This window comes from Mustelus asterias, chromosome 11, assembly GCF_964213995.1.
Source record: "Mustelus asterias chromosome 11, sMusAst1.hap1.1, whole genome shotgun sequence".
Taxonomy (NCBI): Eukaryota; Metazoa; Chordata; class Chondrichthyes; order Carcharhiniformes; family Triakidae; genus Mustelus; species Mustelus asterias.
The window spans coordinates 43,135,096-43,155,895 of record NC_135811.1 but is presented as its reverse complement, the minus strand read 5'-3'; positions in this window follow the sequence as shown (position 1 = coordinate 43,155,895).

Below are 20,800 nucleotides of genomic sequence, written 5' to 3'. Positions count from 1 at the left end.
CGCCCTACACCTCAGATTACAGTGTAATTGCATCTGCACCTTCCTTTGGTGGCAGTTTCTTTTATTTCTGCCCTTCCAAGGTATTTTAATGCATCTGCTCGGCATGGAAAAGTGCGGCAGTTTTATCACAAGTGAATGTTATTGACCACGTTAAATTCCATTTTCAGAACAAATGGGGTCGGCATTCTTATTTTGAGATGACTGATGGAAACCAAATGAAGTTACTGTAGCGAAAAGAGGGCAGCTTTCTTCAATGGTGACCTTGATGCTTTTTTTATTGGTTGTAATTAAACGTGGTTTCATTGCAACTGTTATTTGTCAGGCTTCCTTCCGCATTGTCATTTTTGATTGGCTGCAAAGTATGGTTGTATTTGCTTTCTAATAAATTAGTGCAGGTAGGATTGGCCCCCACCCTTCCACCCAACCCGTTCTAACCTTAAAGTATGGAACTAATCACATTTTGAAATTTATGATACATTGCAATCTACAGTGTTTTGTTTTAATTCATTCGCGGGACATGGACGTCGCTGGCTGGCCAGCATTTATTGCCTATCCCTAGACACCCTTGCAGTGGATGGCTTGCTCAGCCATTTCAGAGGGCAGTTGAGAGTCAACCACATTGCTGTTGCTCTGGAGTCACATTTAGGCCAGAGCAGGTAAGGATGGCAGATTTCCTTCCCTGAAGGACATTAGTGAACCAGATGGGTCTTTCGACCAGGTAAGGATGGTAGATTTTCTTCCCTAAAGGACATTAGCGAACCAGATGGGCTTTTCCGACAATGGTTTCATGGTCATCAGTAGATTCTTAATTCCAGATACTTTTTATTGAATTCAATTTCCACCCTCTGCCGTGGCGGGAACATTAGCTGAGTTTCTGGATTAATAGTCTGGTGATAATACCACTGGGCCATTGCCTCCCCCTAATACAAATACGTGATATCCAGCAAACCTTTGTTATTTTTTATTTGCTATGCACTGTCGGTCACTCATTAATGACTCAAACAGAAATGTGAATATTTTTATATTTTGAAACTGTACACAGTTTGTAATTGGAAATAGGGATAGTGAGAGATGTGATTTCACCATTCTCTTCCCAGGATACCATTGTTAGTGCCCTAATGAGCTGTAGATAAATGTCATAGGAGATAGAGTTAACCCCAATACCTCTTTGCAGACAAACTGACTCATGCATCAGCCCATCTGTGGACAGGAAGACCCAAGTATAGCTGCAGTAGGATTTTAATCCATTGAGAAAATGATCCCACTAATGGCAAATGATTTTCAAAATGCACGCCATTCTTGCAACAAGATGCAGACAGCATTGAACCTTCACATACAATATGATGGGAGTCAACCTGACATCCACCACATCGAGCCTGTACCGTACTGTCCTCCTATCATGTGACATGACATTCCACATTAACCATGCCATGGACGGTGCAAACAAAATCCTCAAATGTTTCTGGTGAAATTTAATCAAATGAGACAAACAGTTGAAATTGCTGTGTACAAGACTTTGATATGTCCCAGAATGGAGAATTCAACAATGGACTGGGACCCATACCAATCCTACCTTGTAAACACACTGGAAATGGTTCAGAGACATGCAGTATGGTTCCTCTTCAATGACCATGCCAGAACCTGTAGTGTTACATCTATATTGAACTCCCTGGAATGGCCTACACAGCAACAATAGAGAAAGCCGAGTAGGCTTGTACGGTTGTACAAAGCAGTTCACCATGAATTTGCTATTGATGTTCCCTCACATAGGGTGGCACATTGGCGCAGTGGTTAGCATTGTTGCCAGGGACCTGGATTCAATTCCGGCCTCAGGTGACTGTCTGTGTGGAGTTTGTATGTTCTCCCCGTGTCTGCGTGGGTTTTCTCCAGATGCTCTGGTTTCCTCCCACGGTCTAAAGCTGTTCAGGTTAGGTTGATTGGCCATTGTTAATACTCCTGAGTGTCAAAGACATGCGGGTTAAGTTGATTGGACACGAAGGGGCAATTTAGCATGACCAAAGATGTGTCGGTTAGGTGGATTGGCTATGCTAAATTGCCCCTTAGTGTCAGGGGGACTGGTAGGGTAACTACGTGGGATTAATGGAGCTAGGACCTAGATGGGATTGTTGTCGGTGCAGGCTCGCTGAGCCGAATGGCCTCTTCCTGCACTGTAGGGGCTCTATAATTCTATGACAGCGATAAATTATCAATATCAGCACTGCAGTCAAGAAAAATAGCTTCTTGGTACAAATTAACGTCAAATTATTTCACCAATAAGTCAGTATTATTAATACAGTAATTGAAGGTTTTAGAAAGTTGATGCTGTACATTTACATTACCACTAGATGACATTAGTGCATTTTGAAAACACAAAGAACATTTAACAGCACAAAGTACCATGATCTTTATTCAGATGCTTCTATTAAATCCCTGCTCCATCACCCCCATCAGATAATGTGAGTACATTTTTAACATTTATCTGACAAATATAAATTGACCTTGATTCAATTTTAAGAAAAAGTTTGAATATATATTTTGTAAATACTTTCTTCACGATGAATGGTCACATTGTCTCGGTGATGGAGAACACAGTTCACGCTGATGTATTTTTGCGCCCTTGACAGTAATTGCTGAAGGACTGATGATAATATAAGGACAGAAGTAAGTATGAAAGAGAAAAAAATCCAACAAGGCTATTCCTTCTCATTTTTCGTTGACAGATGACTTCACTCAGATTGAGTCAGTGAGGCAACAAGCTGTGCAAAACCTCCAAGAAGACAAAGCTCTATGAAGTCTCTTCCTATACGCCGTGTGTAAAAATACATCAAAAATTTGCATTTATAGAGCAGAACTTTGAACTAGCTCAGTTTATGGAGATTGGAAGAGATCAGTCAGGAGAACATTGGATTAGTCAGCACGAGATGTAGCAAAGATATAGATGCCAAGATATTATGCAAAAACATTAATCCTAACTAAAAATCCTCCCTTACAACAAGGGCGGCACGGTGGCACAGTGGTTAACACTGTTGCCTCACAGCGCCAGGGACCCAGGTTCAATTTCAACCTCGGGCCACTATCTGTTTGGAGTTTGCATGTTCTCCCCGTGTCTGCGTGGGTTTCCTCCGGGTGCTCTGGTTTCCTCTCATAATCCGAAATGTTCAAGTTTGGTAGATTGGCCATGCTAAGTTGCCCCTTGATGTCAAAAGGACTATAGGGGTAAATATGTGGAGTTACAGGGATAGGGCCTGTGTGGGATTGTTGTCAGTGCTCAATAGGCCAAATGGCCTCCTTCTTAAAAGATACAAAAGTCTGAGGTCACGCACCAACCGACTCAAGAACAGCTTCTTCCCCGCTGCTGTCAGACTTCTGAATGGACTCACCTTGCATTAAGTTGATCTTTCTCTACACCCTAGCTATGACTGTAACACTACATTCTGCACTCTCTCGTTTCCTTCTCTATGAACGGTATGTTTTGTCTGTAGAGCGCGCAAGAAACAATACTTTTCACTGTAAATACACGTGACAATAATAAATCAAATCAGATCAAATTCTGCACTGATTTAATGAGCTCTGAGAAGTTGTATTTCAAGGATGGTTCGCGCATGATCCCAGCAATGTATCATGTTCCATAGAATATTTGATCATTTGGATTTATCATAAACCTTTGACAATTACTGATGTTGGCAAAGGGAAAATATTTTCAATTTTGGACAACGAGTGCTAGCATCAAATCTTCTCTTCTTAAATATAGCATGGCTAGATGAAGGGTAAACCTATTAACATGTAAACCCAATAACATGTTTCACCCTCACTCCTACTGCCCCACTGCCATTTGTCACGCTAAATGTAGTATCATCTACAACACACTGGTAATGGCTTATTTAATGTTAAATTAGAGGCATTTTTCTGCCAAGGGTTCCTTGATTACCAGGAATTGGATTAAAACTGCACAAAATCATTCCCATTCTGTTCTTAAACGAGTGCTTATTTTGATCTCTTAAACAAGCTTTCTTGAAAGAGCTTAATCAATACATTATTAACTGGGAATCTACCAAAATGAGGTTGCTCTACAGGAAACTGTTGTAATCTGCGGCCTTGCTAATTTTGTACTCACATCTTCGCATTACAGGATCATGTTCAAAGTTACTTAATTTGTTTAAATCCACATTATCCATGCGTATCACCATCTGAAACCCAAAGTCACGTTTTCTTTAATCTTATTTTCTTCAATGAAATGCAAGGACTTGAATCTCTCGTCTGAGCTCTGAGAAACACAGTTATCAATGTTGTTGTCCTTTGAATTCTCTTCAGCGTCTCGACATTCGTTTGAAGTTAAGGTGCTCAAAATAAAGCCTTCTCAACACTGTACAAAATCAGAATAATTTATTTTGTCTTATAACTACATAGCCACGATTTTCTTTCATAACACTTTCAAATTCAAATCTTTATTTACCTTTGCCATGGAACATCCATTTATTGTTTACACACATTTCATGTGCAAATACATAATAGCTTAGATAATATCCAGTTCAGTAGCTAATAGTCCTAATTTATCCAGTCTCACAACACCACATTAAAGTCGCTCTGATGAAGGAGCAGCAGCGCTCCGAAAGCTCGTGATTCCAAATAAACCTGTTGGACTTTAACCTGATGTTGTGAGACTTCTTACTGTGCCCACCTGAGTCCAATGCCGGCATCTCCACCTCATGGCTAATTTATCCAAGACACTTTGATGCTACCATCTTAAGTTTAAGTTTATTTAATTACTGTGAAAATCCTCCAGTCACCATAGACCGGCACTGTTTGGGTACACGGAAGGAGAATTTAACATGGCTAATGCACCTAACCAGCATGTCTTTCGGACTGTGGGAGGAAACCGGAGCACCCAGAGGAAGCTCACACAGACGCAGGGAAAACTTACAAACTGCACATTGACAGTGACCCAAGCCGGGAATTGAACTTGGGTCCCTGGCGCTATGAGGCAGCAGTGCTAACCACTGTGCCGCCCCTTTTTCTACATTAATTACTTGATTATATATTATATAGGTTGGTGTCACCAGACAATTTTATAGTGCTATACTAGAAGTATGACCTTGCTCATAATTTTGGATAGTCCAAATAACAAGTGAGTCAGAACCTCAGATGCTTGTGCAGCCTTGCTTAGCCCACTCCCTCGTTAGAGCATTTTCCATTTAGCAGCTTCTGCTTTCTATCGACAAGTCAATTTTCAATTGAGCTAACGAACTTGTCAATATTTCCAAGTGTCTTGCCCTTCGACAGATTTAGGTGTACAGCTTCATCCTCCACCTTCTGAAAATCAAACTAAATTGTACCCACTGGATAGCCTTAGCCCCTTGATTTATTTACCTCTGCAGTGAGCTCCAAGAGCTCAGTGAAGCATATCTATATGTTTCGAAAAAAGGTATTAATACCTGTTGTGCATTTGAGTTCTCTCAATTGGCACTGATAGCAGCCTGAACAAAATACTTTCAACTATTTCCCGGGCTGCAGATGTTAACTGGTCTACTGTTTGGATTCATCAAAGCAATTTTCTGACTCTTCATGCCAGTGGGATCTTCCAGTCCCACCAATGGCGCACCCCCGGTGTGGGATGGAATCAGTGGGAAATCCCATTGATAACGACAGGACCGGAAGATCCCGCCACTGATTGATGGCACACCACCTCCCACCATTGAGAAAAACACCACGGGGAGGCTAGAGAATCCCAGTGCATGTTTACATCTCTTTGTTGGACATGCTGAGTGCCAAATTCTCCATTCTCACTGGTGGTGGGTGGGCGTGCGAGACTGGAGAATCCCAGCCGCGGGCGAGGTCAGAGAATTTCAGCCATCATTTATGGCTCTGCAGTCTGCAGGGATGATACTTGGATTTATAGACTGTCTCGCAGTGTGAACTGAATCACGTCTATTTCAGGTAACATCGTTTCTGTTATCTGCAGCCTCCCTTTCCACTGCGTTGTTGCCCTTCCAGTTCTCATGTTGGTTACCTGACCTATTCAACACAACTCAGCCATTTACAAGTCCTCATTTCCTTATATCTTTAAAAAGAATCTGCTTGAATTGTACATTCCCTGTTAAGTATTCTACAATCCCACGTACGTTCCCTTGCACTCTTTTACAGATTGCGATCTGCTTGCTCACCCTGAACTCACAGCCAAGAGAAGTCGTCAATCATTGTCAGTTTCCAATGAAACTTTATGCACTCTACTCCAAATCTAGTTTAAATGAATGGTGACTGGATTTACACAACAGTTTAGCTTCCCTTCTTATTATACACGTTTAGTCATGCGATTGAGCCAGAGGCAGAGAGACAGGCAATCAGATTGAACAAGAGAGAGGATAATATGATAGGATTTGCTTGATGCAAAAGATAAATTCAGCGTTTGATCTTTTAATTGGGAATTGTCGACACGACATCGGACTTATTAATTTCTTTATCTTACTAACTCTAAACTTGTTGCATTCCCTCTAAACTTGCTCCACTCCATTCTCTCAGGCCCAGTCACGCCCCGCCCTGCCACTACTGCCAGCAAGAATGGAGAATTTGATGCTCAGCCAAATCTCCGTTCATTGCAGCGGGTCCGGAGAACCCAGCTGTGGGTAAGGTTGGAGAATCTGGCTCCCCGTCTCTGTCACATCTATTCCACTGATGCTTCCTTCCACAAGGGCACGCCTGACATCACTTTCTTTTCCTCAGCTGAAAGCAATCTGCCTTTGGCTAAAGTGAACAACGATTTTTCAAAATATCAGCATATGTGTTTTTAAATCATAATCACTACTTTAAATCTCTTATTGCATTTGATATGTGTGTAAACTCCTTTCTTGTTAGCTTATAAGTCTGTTTTAAAGTCATTTAACTCAGTGCTGGTAGTTCTGTCAATGTCTTAATGTTTAATGGTTTAAAAATCTTTACTAACTTACAAGGATTTCTCCCCTTACAAGAGGCAACAAAGTTTTGTTGAATTTCTTCTTTCACAAGACGTGGGCACTTCTGGTTGGTCCAGCATTGGTTGTCCACCCTCAATTACCCTTGAGAAGATGGTGATTAGCTGCCTTCTTGAACTGCTGCAGTCCGTGTGTTGTAGCTGCTTGGGAGGGAGTTACTGGGTTTTGATCCAGTGACAGAGAGGGAATAGTGCCATCATTCCAAGTCAGGATGAAGTGTGACTTGGAGGGAAACTAGCAAGTGGTGGTGTTCCCATGCCCTTAGCTGTGTTTGTTCTGCTACGTGGCAGCGTTTTGTAAGGTGCTGTTGAAGGAGCCTTGGTGAGGTGCATCTTTTAGATGGTAGACACTGCCACCACTGTGCATCAGTGATGGAGGGAATGAATACTTAAGGTATTGAATGGGGCGCCAATCAAGTGGGCTGCTTTGTCCTGGATGGTGTCAAGCTTCTTAAGTGTTGTTGGAGCTACATTCATCCAGGCAAGTGGAGACTATGTATTTACATATATTGTGTCTTTGCCTCACTAATTTTTCTTTTCACTTTCATTCTGACGTTTCTATATTCAACCTGGTTCGCACTTATATTATCAATCTGACATCTGTCAGACAACCCTTTTCGTGCTTCACATACCCTCTATTTCTTTCTTCATCTCGCAGGATGCAACTTTGGTTACCCTCCCTTCCCTCCCAGTAACTTGACCATACCTGAACCATCTTCATGTTAAAGGCAACCTATTGTTTCACTACAATTTTACCTGCCAATCTTTGATTCCAATTTGCCAGGGACAGATTTGATCTCTCTCTATTGAAGTTGGCCTCCAATGGAGTGTTTTTACTCTAAATGTCCCCTTGTCTTTTTTCCCCAGAGCTAACTGATGACACAGTGACCACTGTTCCAAAAATGTTCCCCTACTGACATGTGATGCACTTGTCTGACCTCATTCCCCAGAAGCAGATCCAGCAATGCTTCCTCTGTTGCGCTAGAAACACACTGATCAAGAAAAATGAACTGATGACATTCAGAAACTCTTGCCCCTCGTCACCCTATTACTATCCCAATCTATATTACAAGAATTGAAGTTCTCCATTATCATTATAAAAGCAAAGTACCGTGGATGCTGGAATCTGAAACACTAACAAAAAATGTTGGAAAATCTCAGCAGTTCTGACAGCATCTGTGGAGAGAGAATAGAGCCAACGGTTCAAGTCTGGGTGATCCTATGTCAGAGCTGAAGACAAGGAAAATTGGACAAGATTTATACTGTGAGGGTGAGGGAGCTGTAATTGATTGGAATGTCATAGACAAAAGACAAAAGGAATGTAAATGATGGTGATAAAAGTAGGATGGTGCTAAGAGTGTCCATTAAGAGAGTAATTATCATTACTCTATGGTTTTATGCACCTTTTTGTGATTTCCTAGCAAATTTGTTCCTCATATCTTTCTCATTAGTTGCTAGTGTTTAGAATGCATCAAGTAGTGTTATGGTACTTGTATTGTTTCTTAACTCTAACCATATGATTCTGTCCTTGCTCTCTCTCCAGCACTGAACTACTTCCTTAACCAACACTTCAGCCCTCCCCCTTTACTTTTTCCCCTCTCTTGGATTCAGGAACATTTAATACTGAGTCCTGCCCTTTTTGATCACTGTCTCTTTTATCGCCATGTCATCATGTGGCTATCAGCACCAGCAGCTCACCAACATTATTTACCACAACTTTGTACTTTTGCATTTTGCACAGTAAACCTAATTTCAACCCCATTGCATTCTAAAGTTTAAAGTGTATTTATTCGGGTCACAAGTAGGCTTACATCAACACTGCAATGAAGTTATTGTGTAAATTCCCTAGTTGCCACACTCCGGCACCTGTTCAGGGACACTGAGGGAGAATTTAGCATGGCCAATGCTCCTAATTAGCACATGTTTCAGACTGTGGGAGGAAACCGGAGCACCCGGAGGAAACCCACACAGGTTCAGGGAGAACGTGCAGACTCCGCACAGACAGTGACCCAAACCGGGAATTGAACTCGGGTCCCTAGTGCTGGGAGGCAGCAGTGCCACCCATTCTCTTTTGTTCTGACTTTACAATATATTTTAGCTTATGTTCATTTGCTTTCAAATTGATCTGATTTGCCTTACCATATTTGTTTAATTGCTTTGGATGCCTTTGAATGCCAGTTATAATCTAATGTTGATCCACTGGCCACTATGCTTAACACAAGCATACTTCTAATACTGGAAGTACTTTCTTCACAATGATAGAATAGATCCAGTGCAGAGAAAAAATTACCTATTGGCTGCTATTCAATGACTTAATGCACTCTTTATACTATCAAATACAATGACATTAAGTCTGTAACTGAGTGTAGGGATGAAGTACAAGTTATTTGAACTCAATCCATTTTTCCCTTAAATGTATTCAAGCATAGATTGATTTAATGCTGGTTTTACACAGCAAATTCCCAGTCTCAATTAGATTGACTAAAGCCGAGCTAGGAGACAACATAAATGCTTCCCCAGACATATAGGTAGAAACTGAAAGACAAGGCAACCTGAGTCACTTGCTGCCCGGTGTGGTGTAACCAGCTGGGTGCAGATTGCCATTCTCTCTGAGTGGTGAATGGGGAGGGAGAATCTGGAGATGGGAAGAAAAATACATAGAAACCCTACAGTGCAGGAAGAGGCCATCCGGCCCATCGAGTCTCCACAGACCACAATCCCACCCAGGCCCTACCCCCATATCCTGACATATTTTACCCGCTAATCCCTCGAACCTACACATCTCAGGACACTAAGGGGCAATTTTAGCATGGCCAATCAACCTAACCCACACATCTTTGGACTGTGGGAGGAAACCGGAGCACCCGGAGGAAACCCACGCAGACACGAGGAGAATGTGCAAACTCCAAACAGACAGTGACCCGAGCCGGGAATCGAACCCAGTTCCCTGGAGCTGTGAAGCAGCAGTGCTAACCACTGTGCTACCATGCTGCCCTACATTTACCGTGTCTACATTTGAAGAGAAACGAAGAGAAGGAAACAGTAAAGGGAGACAACATGTTCATTTCTGTTACAATGATGTTTGATCCTTGGTTTAATGACAAGGATGTGGAAAGTAATGTGTTTATGTCTCTTTTTATGTGTGCATGCACGTGCTTGTGTGCGCAAGGGTGAAATTATGCTGTCAAATATTAGCACTGAAATGCATTTAATGTATGTGCTGAAGTGAACATGGCAAAACAGTATTTGTGCTACTGGGGTTTAATGTATTCCAGTTCTGATCAGTACTGTGCAATGGTATGTCCATTGAGGCAATTCCTGTGAAATATTTATGATGAAATTGCTTCACATTCAGAATCACACAGAATCTGGGGCGTGGATTGGTAGTTGGGACTATGATGTTGTGGCCATTACGGAGACGTGGGTAGAACAAGGACAGGAATGGTTGTTGGACGTTCCGGGATATAGATGTTTCACTAAGTGTAGGGAAGCTGGTAAAAGAGGTGGAGGAGTGGCATTGTTAATCAAGGATAGTTTAACGGCTGCGGAAAGGCACTTCGTGGGGGATCTGCACACTGAGGTAATATGGGCTGAAGTTAGAAATAGGAAAGGAGCGGTCACGTTGCTAGGAGTTTACTATAGGCCCCCAAATAGTAATAGAGATGTGGAGGAAGAAATTGCTAAGCAGATTATGGATATGTGTGGGGGTCACAGGGTAGTTGTCATGGGGGACTTTAACTTTCCAAATATTGATTGGAACCTTTGTAGGTCAAATAGTTTGGATGGGGCAGTTTTTGTGCAGTGTGTGCGGGAGGGTTTCCTGACACAATATGTGGATGGGCCGACTAGAGGTGAGGCCACATTGGATTTGGTACTGGGAAATGAACCGGGCCAAGTGTTAGATTTGGTTGTGGGAGAGCAATTTGGAGATAGTGACCACAATTCGGTGTCTTTTGTTATTGCAATGGAGAGGGATAGGGCCGTACGGCAGGGCAAGGTTTACAATTGGGGGAGGGGTAATTATGATGCGATTAGGCAAGAATTAGGGGGCATAAGTTGGGAACAGAAACTGTCAGAGAAAGGAACTAATGAAAAGTGGAACTTTTTCAAGGAACAAATACTGGATGTCCTTGATAGGTATGTTCCTGTCAGGCAGGGAGGAAATGGCCGAGTGAGGGAACCATGGTTCACAAAAGAGGTGGAATGTCTTGTGAAAAGGAAGAGGGAAGCTTATGTAGGGATGAGGAAACAAGGTTCAGATGGCTCGATTGAGGGTTACAAGTTAGCAAGGAATGAGCTGAAAAAGGGGCTTAGGAGAGCTAGGAGGGGACATGAGAAGTCCTTGGCGGGTCGGATCAAGGAAAACCCCAAGGCTTTTTACTCTTATGTGAGGAATAAAAGAATGACCAGGGTGAGGTTAGGGCCGGTCAAGGACAGTAGTGGGAACTTGTGTATGGAGTCAGTAGAGATAGGCGAGGTGATGAATGAATACTTTTCTTCAGTGTTCACCAAGGAGAGGGGCCATGTTTTTGAGGAAGAGAAGGTGTTACAGGCTAATAGGCTGGAGGAAATAGATGTTCGGAGGGAGGATGTCTTGGCAGTTTTGAATAAACTGAAGGTCGATAAGTCCCCTGGGCCTGATGAAATGTATCCTAGGATTCTGTGGGAGGCAAGGGATGAGATTGCAGAGCCTTTGGCGTTGATCTTTGGGTCCTCGCTGTCCACGGGGATGGTGCCAGAGGACTGGAGAATGGCGAATGTTGTTCCTCTGTTTAAGAAAGGGAATAGAAATGACCCTGGTAATTATAGACCGGTTAGTCTTACTTCGGTGGTTGGTAAATTGATGGAAAGGGTCCTTAGGGATGGGATTTACGACCATTTAGAAAGATGCGGATTAATCCGAGATAGTCAGCACGGATTCGTGAAGGGCAAGTCGTGCCTCACAAATTTGATAGAATTTTTTGAGGAGGTAACTAAGTGTGTTGATGAAGGTAGGGCAGTTGATGTCATATACATGGATTTTAGTAAGGCGTTTGATAAGGTCCCCCATGGTCGGCTTATGATGAAAGTGAGGAGGTGTGGGATAGAGGGAAAGTTGGCCGATTGGATAGGTAACTGGCTGTCTGACCGAAGACAGAGGGTGGTGGTCGATGGAAAATTTTCGGATTGGAGGCAGGTTGCTAGCGGTGTGCCGCAGGGATCAGTGCTTGGTCCTCTGCTCTTTGTGATTTTTATTAATGACTTAGAGGAGGGGGCTGAAGGGTGGATCAGTAAATTTGCTGATGACACCAAGATTGGTGGAGTAGTGGATGAGGTGGAGGGCTGTTGTAGGCTGCAAAGAGACATAGATAGGATGCAAAGCTGGGCTGAAAAATGGCAAATGGAGTTTAACCCTGATAAATGTGAGGTGATTCATTTTGGTAGGCCAAATTTAAATGTGGATTACAGGGTCAAAGGTAGGGTTCTGAAGACTGTGGAGGAACAGAGAGATCTTGGGGTCCATATCCACAGATCTCTAAAGGTTGCCAGTCAAGTGGATAGAGCTGTGAAGAAGGCCTATAGTGTGTTAGCTTTTATTAACAGGGGGTTGGAGTTTAAGAGCCGTGGGGTTATGCTGCAACTGTACAGGACCTTGGTGAGACCACATTTGGAATATTGTGTGCAGTTCTGGTCACCTCACTATAAGAAGGATGTGGAAGTGCTGGAAAGAGTCCAGAGGAGATTTACCAGGATGCTGCCTGGTTTGGAGGGTAGGTCATATGAGGAAAGGTTGAGGGAGCTAGGGCTGTTCTCTCTGGAGCGGAGGAGGCTGAGGGGAGACTTAATAGAGGTGTATAAAATGATGAAGGGGATAGATAGAGTGAACGTTCAAAGACTATTTCCTCGGGTGGATGGAGCTATTACAAGGGGGCATAACTATAGGGTTCGTGGTGGGAGATACAGGACGGATATCAGAGGTAGGTTCTTTACGCAGAGAGTGGTTGGGGTGTGGAATGGACTGCCTGCAGTGATAGTGGAGTCAGACACTTTAGAAACATTTAAGCGGTTATTGGATAGGCACATGGAGCACACCAGGATGATAGGGAGTGGGATAGCTTGATCTTGGTTTCAGATAAAGCTCGGCACAACATCGTGGGCCGAAGGGCCTGTTCTGTGCTGTACTGTTCTATGTTCTATGTTCTAATCCTACAGTGCAGAAGAGGCCCTTCAGCCCATCGAGTCTGCACCGATGCATGAAAGGCCCTGACCTGCCCACATAATCCCACTTGGTCCATACCCTTGAATGTTATGGCATGCCAAGTGCTCATCCAGGTACTTTTTAAAGGATGTGAGGCATCCCGCTTCCACCACCCTCCCAGGCAGTGCGTTCCAGACCATCATCGGCCTCTGGGTAAAAAGGTTTTTCCTCAAATTCCCCCCTAAACCTCCCACCCCTCACTTTTAACTTGTGCCTCCTCGTAACTCACCCTTCAACCAAGGGGAACAGCTGCTCCCCATCTACCCTATCCATGTCCCTCATAATCATCAGATCACTGATCTGCTCCAGAGAAAACAACCCAAGCCTATCCAACCTCTCGTTATAACGTAAATGTTGCATCCCAGACAACATCCTGGTGAATCTCCTATGCACCCCTTTCAGTGCGTTATTATTTTTATTTTGTCCTGATTTCTAATAACCAATGAGATAGTGCCCATGAGGAAAAGGGCGGCACGGTAGCACAGTGGTTAGCACTGCTGCTTCACAGCTCCAGGGACCTGGGTTTAATTCCCGGCTTGGGTCACTGTCTGTGTGGAGTTTGCACATTCTCCTCGTGTCTGCGTGGGTTTCCTCCCACAGTCCAAAGATGTGCGGGTTAGGTTGATTGGCCATGCTAAAATTGCCCTTAGTGGCCTGAGATGCGTAGGTTAGAGGGATTAGTGGGTAAATATGTAGGGATATGGGGGTAGGGCCTGGGTGGGATTGTGGTCTGTGGAGACTCAATGGGCCAAATGGCCTCTTTCTGTACTGTAGGGTTTCTATGATTTCTAAAAGTCGAGATCGGGGAAAGTGCAAAACCCAAACTATCCTCCGTATCTCACTCAAAAGAGGTTTGTTGCAATGCTGACAGCTGTCAGGAGTTCCTCAGGTTGAAATATTTGTCTTTCGGTTTGCTGCTGAAAGAAGTTCATTCTTCTTGGCAAAAAATCAATAAATGCCAATGAATATCAAGAGTTATCACACAAAGGGATATATGATAAACTCATGACATTTAGCTCTTTAGCAAAAAGGATAAGCAAACTGATGTTGCAGTGCAATGTGGATTGACCCCATTCTATCAGACCTGGAGCTAGATCCAAATGTCCGATAGTTTTGTTGAAGCCAATAATACAAGTAACATTTGCTTCATTTTGCCAATTTTTGTCAATTTAAGTTCAGATTATTTTATGTGACAGCCTGCTTCAGAGCTCCATATTTGGAATGACCTGGATTTCTAGGTTGGATGTGCTCCTCTCAAATATTATGTGCAGTTGACTTTAATGATTTGAATTTAATGATTTGAATTTCACTCACAGCACTTGGATTGAGAATCTATGCAGTAAGTTTAGGAAACTATGGTTGAATTCATTGTCAAGATATTTGTGGGTGAAATTAGTGAAAGTATTGCATTTGGAAAATCAACAGTAAAAAGAGGAGGCCTTCCTTTCTTCCCACCTTTCTTGAAGAGGATTACTCATGCTGAGCAAGGCTCTGGAAGTCCTCCGTTGCTCAATCAATCCGTAAACCTAGACTGAGATTGTTGGCAAACTGCTTGACAATAGAATGTAGCCGCAGCCAGCCCAATTCCAATTCTACCTTTACCTGATATTCACACATGTACACTTTCCAGATGGGTTCACTCAGGAATTAAAACATTGTTTGATTTTTGACTTGATTTAATTTATTATTGTCACATGTATTAGTATACAGTGAAAAGTATTGTTTCTTGTGCACTATACAGGCAAAGCATACCATTCATAGAGAAGGAAACGAGAGAGTGCTGAATGTAGTGTTACAGTCATAGCTACGGTGTAGAGAAAGATCAACTTAATGCAAGGTAAGTTCATTTAAACCACCCCTAGAAAACTGCAATCATTTTCTATTGTTTCCACTGTCAAAATCAATTACGTTAGAATGACTAAAGCCAGAGTTGAACACTGTTGAATTGTGTCAGCAAGCAGGATCAATCCTGACCCAATTGATGAGGCAGCCAAAGATGGCTGGACAAAGGATACTGCTCTGATAGCAGTGATGTTATGGGGCTGTGATGATTGGCTTCGGAAAAACACAACCAGCTTACTATTATCAGGTATTAGTCCAGCTACTGGAAGATTTTACACTCAACCCCCACTGATCAAAGTTTTGCTAGGTCCCTGTAATGCTGCTTTGATGTCAAGGGTAGTTAGTTTCAACTCTCCTCTGGATTTAGTTTTAGCGTTCATGAATGGATCAAGTTGTAATGGTATCACAGCAGAATCCAAGCTGAGCAGTGTGAAGCAGTAAATTGGTGACTCAACAAAGTTTGAGGACATGGGACTTCTTTAGTCACTTCACTGATGATTCAAGGAAGCTGACACGGTGGTAATTGGTTTGATTTGATTTGTTATTGTCACGTATTGGTATACAGTGAAAGTATTGTTTCTAGTGCACTATTCAGACAAAAAATACAAAAAGGAGAGGGTGCAGAATATAATGTTACAGTCATAGGGTGTAGCGAAAGATCAACTTAATATAAGGCGGGTCCATTCAAAAGTCTGATGGCAGCAGGGAAGAAGCTGTTCTTGAGTCAGTTGGTACGTGATCTCAGACTTTTGTATCTTTTTCCCGATGGAAGAAGGTGGAAGAGAATATGTCCGGGGTGTGTGGGGTCCTTGATTATGCTGGCTGTTTTTCTGAAACAGCAGGAAGTGTAGACAGAGTCAATGGATGGGAGGCAGGTTTGCGTGATGGACTGGGCTTTGTTCATGACACTTTATAGTTTCTTGCAGTCTTAGTCAGAGCACGAGCCATACCATGCTGTGATACATCCAGAACGGATGCTTTATATGGTGCATCTGTAAAAAATAGTGAGAGTCGTAGCAGACATTGTAATTGGCTAGGTCAGATTTGTCTTTTGTTTGTGGATAAGATATATTTGGGCAATTTTGTACACTGTAGAATCAGTTGTTATGATTCCCCAAGAGGCTGTTAACATTTGAAAATAAATCCAAACTTCCAGTTAATAGTTGAAAAGGATGATACAATTCATGTTTTAGGTTTTTGCTAACAAATTATTAAAACACCACTAACTAAACACTATTTTTTGTAGATTTTTGAAGGCCACTTATACTTTAAACTTCAGAAAGGAACATACCTCTTTAATACTCATCACATATCGCAGTCTCCACAGAATGACAGCACTCATAGGAAAGTCAATAGTTGCTTACAGCTTCCAATGGTTCACATCTTCTCGTTATCTCCGTTTATGGAGAGTTATCTCCGTTTATGGAGAGTTTTCCAAATCCACTAACAAAGCCTTCTCTGATGATTCTTCTTATGCACTCACCCTCCCGCCTCTGACTATGCCAGGATGAATCTCCTGGAATTCTTAGATAGGTGTGGAAGGCTTCTCTCTGACAGGAGACCATCTCCCTCCTGTAGCTCATAAAGAACCTGTAGCCTCTTCTCTTTGCTGACCACACCAACTGCTGTTCTTTTCCCCTCTTTTCTCTCCAGCCCAAACACTTGGGGCTAGCAAGTCTATTTACTGTTAGCACAGCCGCCCTTACCTAAGTTGTGAGAACTTTGCACCTTGATCAGCAGGCCCCTTGACTTAGCCAGTCTTGTTATCAGGCAAGATTTGGAATAATCACATGACCACCCCCCTCCCCTTCATTTTCACCTAAATTTGAAGACATCGTCCAAAATATAATAATTTTATAAGCCTCATAACGTAACAAAGATGCATCAAAACATCTGGGCTTCGATAGCGAGTACCGATTTTTACCTCTTCAATCAGTGTGTTGTCTGGGGACATCAGTTTTTCTATGTCCAATGCACTCACTCAACATGTAGTGATCCAAGAGCAAAATTCATGGACACATATATCTAAATAGACTTGTGAGAAGGCCGAGTAGAATTGCCCACTCGGCACTTTTGATTCAAGATGTTTGCAAACATTTCAGGCTGTCACGTGCACATCTGTGCTGGCCTTTGATTGCTCCTTTTATTACTTGGCCTCTTGTTCACCATCATTCTTGACTGGATGTTGGGTTAGAGAGCTTTACTTTTTCATCTACTAATTAATAGTAGATGAAATGTTTAACACAGGGGACTATTCTATTTGCAGCATGAATGTGGTGACATTTCATTAAAGGTAATACATATTGCAGCTCCTGGCATGCTGTTTACCACTCCTTACTGAAACACGGTTGGTCTCCCAGCTTCCTGGAGGAATAAAGAATGTGTTCACAAATAAGATTGTTCGGGGTCATAAAATAAAAGGGATTATAACTAACGCATGTGTTGGAAGGGATTATAACCAACATCCCAGAGGTTTAGTACTTATGTGGACGGTAAACTTTACACCAGTGAACCTTGTATGCCTCCAGGCCATATCAGTAGGATAGGTTGTCTAAATGAACCTTGCGTTCCTCAAGGGCTTTATTCAGTAAAACGACAGGCCTTGAATCAGACCAGATCACAGCAGTGGAAGGACAGACATCGAGTCAGAAAGACTTAGTCAGCCTCTGGGAGATAACAGAAAAGGCAAATAGTGCTTGCTGGGTGGATTTTGTATCTTAAACAAAGACAACTAGTTAATGCAAACCTACATGTGAACATGTTTTTGGAAATCAATATGTTCTATAGATGACTTGAAATATACAAATGCAGTGGAAATCTGTGGCTTGGCTGAGTACTCTTCTGGGGGTTTCTCTGGGATAGGACTCTCCTCGCTTGCTGAAAGAATGAATCGATTGAAACCTATACCCGAGTCTCCTGTGCTCAATTTGTGGAATTCCATTACAACAAGATAATAGATATCCATTGCATACAATTCTGCTGATAGCCCACAGTACCTCATAGATGTCCAGCTTTCAGCTGTTACATATGCCTCGAGTGTCTGTAGCAAAATGACAATGACGCAATACATATTGAGGGTGTCTACAATAAGATGAGGTTTGGTCTTTATACAAGTTGGACAGTGGTACCTGCTAAAATGACTATCATGGACAGACTTGCCTAGAATAGATAGACTAATGGGAACAAAGTCAAGGTAGCTACTTGCTTTTATTAGTGTCTTCACCACCTGATGCCAGCCTTGGTGGAATTTATGCCCTACAGCTTGGCCAGCTCATTCTGTGTCATTGTATTTCCATTAAGTGATGTTTCACCTTGAGGAGTATGGATTCTTCAGCTGGGGACTGGCGACAGGTGATGATCTGCAGAGATTCCCTGATCTTGTTTGGACTTGAATCAGAGAATAGAATTTTCCTGGCCCCATTGATGGGTGCGTTTAGAGCTGGGGCTGGTATACAGATGGGTGGAACCAGGTGAGGAGAGCTCCCTGATGCATTCTCACACCTCTGGAGGCTGCCAGCCAATGGAGGCAGCCTCCCTTTGCAAGGCGGAGGTTCATTGGAGACAGTGTCCCCATGGACAATTGACAAGACTGTGGGTGAGAATGACTGAACTTGCAGCCCTAACTATTTCAACAGAAGAGGTTTCCCCTCTGCTCTAAGGGGCTTACTTTCACTGGCCCTTTTAATTTACATTCACACCTCTGAGGGTGTCTCCTGTTGAGTTTCTGGTGCAGTTTTCAACCTGCATGAACAACACTCACCTGTCCAGATGTGACTGCTGAGGTGCCAATTCTCTGATTAGGCCAGTTACAGAGGGCCCAGCAGCATGAGAGAGGAGTGGCCAATGAGGAGGTTGCCTCTGGGAAGATTGCACTCTTGGGTGTGCTGTTGGCTAGTGTGGGTTTGGCACCTTCACTTGGTCTCAACATTGGTGTCCTGAAGGCCACGGGAAAAGTCAGCCCATGAGCTCGATGTTGAGGCTTTCCTTATTCACTCCCACCTATGCCTCCAGTTCATGATCTCAGGAAACTTCTCCAGCCCTACATGCCCTCCAGAACACTCCACTTTATTCCAATGAGTATCCTCTATCCTCTACATCACATACTGGATGTGCCTTCAACCATCTAGGTCTTCCACTTTAGGATTCCTCTTTAAGTCTCTCTACTTGGCATCTCATCTCCTGTAAACTCTCCTTACAGATCAGCTACCCCTTCCAATATCTCAATATATCCTTCTTTGGTTTAATGCCCACTTTTGTCTATTTATGTCTCTGCAAAGCATCTTGGGAAGTTTTCCGGGTTAAGGATGCTATAAATGCATGTTGCCGTTAATAACCTATTGGAGATTATCCAACAGATGGATCAGGACATATCCAGGGATGTTAATGGAGGAAACTTGCTTTCAAGGCTGATAGATATGACACTGTGCGTTTGACATTGTCAATTTGTTGACTAATCAGTGGTGCATTTCTCCCAACTTGAACACCATGCCCCAGATCTTATTGAAGTAATCTTTGCAGGAACGACTGGGCAACTAACTCCTTTGGGCCTCCTCAACGGACACATTTTCTCTACCGGTTCTGCAGTCGGTGGGTAAGACCATAGTGGGCCTGAGAAAATTTTGGCTGATACCTCCTTCTGTGCCTCACTGTCAAAAAATATTTAATACTTGATAACATTCGTGTTAAGACCCTGACATGAGAGGCACTATATCATTGCAAGTTGTTTTTGTATTTCAAGTCCAGTAACCTAATCATAATTGGTACCAATCCTATGTCAGATTTAGAATGTGCCAGTCAGGAGACAATGTGGCACTCCCAGGCACATATATAATTCATTGACAAATCCAATTCCACTTCTGCCCTTCCGATATAAAATATAAACTTGATGCCATTCACAGAAAAATAGTAACGAAGATCATTGCTCACTGTGTTAAAGCAACTCAAAATAACAACGTAATAATCCCCATGGAAGTGTAAAACTTTACTCTAGTCACTATGGACATTATTACGTTTTTTTAAAGTTTATTTATTAGTGTCCCAAGTCAGCTTACATTAACACTGCAATTAAGTTAGTGAAAATCCCCTCGTCGCCACACTCCGGCGCCTGTTCGGGTACACTGAGGGAGAATTTAGCATGGCCAATGCACCTAACCAACACGCCTTTTGGACTGTTGGAGGAAATCGGAGCACCTGGAGGAAACCCACGCAGACACGGGGAGAACATGCAGACTTCGCACAGACAGTACCCAAGCTGGGAATCAAACACTGGCGCTGTGAGGCAGCAGTGCTAACCACTGTGTCACAGTGCCGCCCGTAAACATCTCATGTTCTGAAATATATGCATGGAGCCTTACTCAGTTAAGTTCTACATATTATATTGAGAATTTAGAGGGGGTAAATTAATAACCTTGTGTAGGAATTAGATGGTTCAATGAATACAGGCTATAAACACCTGTCTGTATTGAAAGGAATGGGATAAAACTCATGTGGAGCAGGAGTCAACATAGGCTGAAAGGCCTGTTTCTGTGTTGTAGATTTAAAGTAATTCTATGTTATTGAAATAGATAATAAGTCCCATAAATAGTGATAATTACCAAGAACAAAAGGTGCTGCTGAATTGCTAAATCGCTGTTGACTGAACTATATTAAGCCAGGGAACCTGCATCATTCATAGTTGTACGATTTAAATATATCACAACAGTTGAAAGGTAACTGTTAGTTCAGGCAGCTGAAGGAAACTTGTTATTCAGTTTTTT